At 29.3% G+C, this 3,490-nt stretch overlaps 1 long non-coding RNA gene across 1 annotated transcript; it reads right to left on the minus strand.

Moving 5' to 3' along the window:
- Nucleotides 1–268: 268 nt before the first annotated feature.
- Nucleotides 269–3,094, minus strand: LOC111621504. The gene is made up of 2 exons (XR_002756089.1): nt 3,039–3,094; nt 269–364 (listed from the first exon to the last, which is right to left on the minus strand). It is a non-coding gene; the product is annotated as an uncharacterized LOC111621504 (long non-coding RNA).
- Nucleotides 3,095–3,490: the final 396 nt, after the last annotated feature.

The raw sequence follows: 3,490 nt of genomic DNA on the forward strand, positions 1-3,490 counted from the left end.
GTAGTTAGAGATACTGAATTTAGGCATATATAATGTGCTAATAAATATCGGTTAACGTCAACATCTCTTTGGCTTACCCCCCAGAATTATTATTATTGCATTCGTAAAGTTTCAACAAAATATGTAAGTTTAGCTAATTTTGTATTAAAAAATTTTTAGTACAGTTTTGAATTTTGATTCTTAGTCATATGTTTTACAAGTATTGTGTTTATGTTTTAATTTAAAATACAATAAGATGACTTTGTATATATGTTTAATTAAACTTACCATTCTATTATGAAACATGTTAAAATCTTTAACTAATATATTCTTAACAATTTGAGGATCTGCGACGACAAGTTGCGGTTTTAAACCGAAGAAAATGCTGAAAAATATAAAACAAATTTTAATTTAATTTTATTATATAAACAAATTTAAAAAGCAAACTGATTTTATTGATTGTAAAATATCTTTTTATTGGTGTTTATCTAGTGTTGATGTGAAGACAGATAAGTCTTTCATTCATTTGTATGTAAACAAGCGCTTTTGTAATTTATTATGTCAGTGTTATTAATAATAATTGTAATTGAGATAAGCGGTTCTCAACCTTTTTTTCTCGCATTTTACCAGATATAGAGTTGTAGTACCTTTCTTCGTGCATACCAATAGAAGTTCATGAACTTAGTTATTTTCAGAAATTTTAACAATAATATCTTTACTAAAACTTATTTCAATAAAAAGTTATTGGCTTTGTTTATTAATAAACTTTTTACTCCTTAATGTTACCGTAATAAATTTCAAACTAATATAGTTTTTTTCTGTTAAAAATGAAACAATAAAAATCATAAATGTAAAGTTAAATAACTTCAAAATTTCAGCCAATTAATGCGAAAAATTATTTTTTGTATTAGTGTACTAAATAAAAATATATCAAAATAAGAACTGGAAAGGGCCCTTGCACGATTTTCATGGCACTCGAACAGGAGTTTAAGGAGAACAGAAAAAATGCAATGACATATCTAACGAAGTGACACGATCAGTCCAGTAGATATGTCATTGCTTTTTTCCTGGTCTCCTTAAACTTCAACGAGAACTTTACCCGGGATTGCTCTATTTTCGCACTCCCATAATGTTACGTTACTGCGTCCTTTGATTGAGTTACGCCTGGAAGAAAGCTTCATATACATTCGATTATACTTTCAAGTAGAATTTTCAATTGTCCTAAACTGATTTATAGACTACCTACTGATAAAGATAACAGCTAACAAGGGGAGGCTACGATGTTGTCCATCTGAATTTTAATAATACTGTTTGTACTGATAAGTCTTGATATGATGTATGAATCTTTACTGAGCAAAGAAAGAAAACGCATTTTTTTAACGTTATTAAAAAAATCAGTTTAAAAAAGCCAAGCGACTTATGAGTAAGTTTTGCGAACCTTTCGTCGAAGACCGCGCAGCAATTGTGCTTTACTGATATTTCCGAGATCGCTGAATTTCATCTCAATGAATAACAAGTTTTTTGAAATTATTACAGTTTTTACATAATATAGTCTTAAATTACATGGATTTATACCATTTTGTCTGTTTATTTTCTGTTAAAAATGTTTATTTTCTCTTTTTTGAAAATTTGTGTTAAAATTGCTGTTTGTTAAAAATAAATTTAAAGTTTTTCACTTTTGAAAATATTATGAATAATTTGTTATTTAAGCAATTGAATAAATTCAAAAAATTATTAGTTGTAAGAAACTATCATCATCATGTTGAATTTCATTAGATTTTATGATCGTAAACAATGATACTTCTCTGCTTTCTTTTTGTTTGTATTATAATTATATTTCCTTTTCAAAGTTAATAAAATAAACAAACAGTAAGGATAAATTAAAGTTATAACTTTCTGTTGTACAATGGTTAATATGGAGTGTTCAGTTCATATAGGCTATTTACTCCGAGAGAATATGGACTCATGCGTGTGATTAGCCGATCTTCAGGTGGAATGGCCATTCGCGCGCGGGAAATAATGCCTTCCGGGAGATCATTTAAAGGAAACTGGCCCCTATGCAGGCGTTACAGACGTGGAAAACACCGCGTGGTCAGTCCGTCCAAGCGAGGCATGAACCCACGACCGAACGCCCAGTGTTGAGGAACGAAGATCACTTGGCCACTGGTGGGCCAAAGCTATAACTTCAAAATAATAAAATCATAAACTATAAAATAATGAGTTATTTTAAACATTAAACTAACAGACAGCAATTTCGAATGTAAGACACGTTGCCGCCGAATTGCCCAGTCTTCGATAAACTTATTGAAAAGCCGTTCAGATGCTTTTAACCTTAATTTTTTTGAAAACATTTCAGAAGCGCGCTTTCTCCCTTTCTTCAATAAAGATTTATACTAAGACTTATGAACATAAACACTTTTATTAAAATCCTTAAGGACCAAGTCATAAGTTTTTTCTGTATTTAGTATTTAAAGCAACAATTACAGGATAGTTTAATTACACATTTCTTATTTATGACAATCTGGAATTCTATCAAACACTCAGAATGCCACAAAATTTGATAAGTATACAGTTCAAATCATTAGGAAAGGATGTCATTAATTTTAGTCCAAAATTCTGTAGGGAAAATTTACAAATTTCTGTAGGGAAAATTACAATTTACTCGATGGAATAAATGAATAACAGAGACAAACATAAAAGGTAAAGATTCAATTTTACGTACCTGTGTTTGAGCTTATGGAAATAACACATCAATTGAAATATCACATTTATTACAGTTACATATAAGGAGAATGAAAGAAAATTGTTTTCATAATTCCAAAAATTATTGAGTTCATTCATGGTAGATTTGTCATCAGTGGTACATTCATTTTAATGAACTAAAAGTTGCATTGTGTATGTACTGTACACCGCATACAATGTGTATGTCAACCGAACGCAATTTCTATTCATTTCGTTGCATTTTAATTAAATATTCAACTAGCGAACTAACGAATTAGTTGTTTTGACACTACAAAATTGCATATTTATACTGGAAATCAAACTTATAATGAACTCACCCATATATTCGGCCACATTTGTTATAAGTCTGTACTTGCAACAAATGCAATGGCTAGAAAAAATTAAAAAATAATATTCAATGGTTTAAAATTGTAATAGCAACAATATATATATTGATCATTCTGAAAAAATAAAAATAACATTAATACACAAATAATATGACTTAACACAATTGACTAATAAATAACATTTTTTACATTTGACTAATAAATAACTATTAACTGATTTTTAGCAGATCATTTCTTGCATTCCATTACAGCATTTCAAGATAAGATTAAACGAAAGAAAATACGTATTTAAAAAATAAGATCTTTTCAACTAATTCTTACAATACTTCCACGAATCGGTACATAGATTTACCGATTGACAATTAAAAGGTCACGAATTCGCGAACGACGTACAGTGAGATAATGGACTGAATTGAGCATGAGCTTCTAGGGCATCTAGGCTA

This window comes from Centruroides sculpturatus, unplaced genomic scaffold, assembly GCF_000671375.1.
Source record: "Centruroides sculpturatus isolate CEXI.00-Female unplaced genomic scaffold, Cexi_2.0 scaffold222, whole genome shotgun sequence".
Taxonomy (NCBI): Eukaryota; Metazoa; Arthropoda; class Arachnida; order Scorpiones; family Buthidae; genus Centruroides; species Centruroides sculpturatus.